The sequence below is a fragment of a genome, unplaced genomic scaffold (genome assembly GCF_019419815.1).
Source record: "Pyrus x bretschneideri cultivar Hongxiangsu unplaced genomic scaffold, Pyrus_bretschneideri_v1 Contig84, whole genome shotgun sequence".
NCBI classification, from domain to species: Eukaryota; Viridiplantae; Streptophyta; class Magnoliopsida; order Rosales; family Rosaceae; genus Pyrus; species Pyrus x bretschneideri.
In genome coordinates this window covers 561,957-562,808 of record NW_025999825.1, presented here as the reverse complement: position 1 = coordinate 562,808, position 852 = coordinate 561,957, and the positions used below count along the sequence as shown (strand labels likewise).

At 40.3% G+C, this 852-nt stretch overlaps 1 pseudogene; it reads left to right on the top strand.

The window, feature by feature from the left end:
- The first annotated feature begins 515 nt into the window (after window positions 1-515).
- Window positions 516-626, top strand: LOC125473374 (annotated as a pseudogene).
- Window positions 627-852: the final 226 nt, after the last annotated feature.

Below are 852 nucleotides of genomic sequence, written 5' to 3'. Positions count from 1 at the left end.
TGTCCTCAAGGGTAGGGGCAGGTTTTGGTTGGAAATTTTGGAATTGATTGTTGTTTTTCCATGAAAGGTTAGGATGATCTCTCCAACTTGAGTTATATGTATTGGAATACACATCATTCCTTGGCCTTTGGTTGTAAGAATTCATGAGATTCACTTGTTCTTGAACATACTCGGGGTAAGCCTCCCTAGATGGACATTGGTGAGTAGGATGGCTTGGTATGTTGCAAATGGCACACACTTCATTAGTTTTTGGCACCATATTGAGCACGGATTCAAGCTTCCTTTCTAGGTTAGCTACCTGCAACAAAAGCTCATGGTTAGAACTTGTTTCATAGACTCCAACTTTCTTACCCCTTAAATCTTTGTGTTGAGCATTAGACCCCAACATCTCATAAATGTTATATGACTCTTGAGCATTCTTTTTCTTCAATGCTCCACCTGCTGCATTATCAACAGTTGATTGACAATTTTGGGTTAGTCCATCATAGAAAATTTGCATTTGTAAGTGAAAAGGTAACCCATGGTGTGGACATTGTATCAAGAGGCCTTTAAAACGCTCCCAACACTCATTGAAAGGTTCTCCATCATCTTGTTTGAAATTGAAGATTTGTCCCCTTAATGTGGCTGTCTTTTGAGTGGAAAAGAACTTCTCCAAGAACTTCTTAGCCACGGCATCCCATGTGGTGAGGGAACCTGGTGTTAGAGTCATCAACCAACTCTTGGCCTTATCTTTCAAGGTATAAGGAAACACTCTCATCCTCAAGTTTGCTTCACTTACTCCCTGCAAAGGTAAACCACTCACAACATTGTAAAACTCTTTAATATGAGCTAAAGGGCCTTCATTAGGTAAGC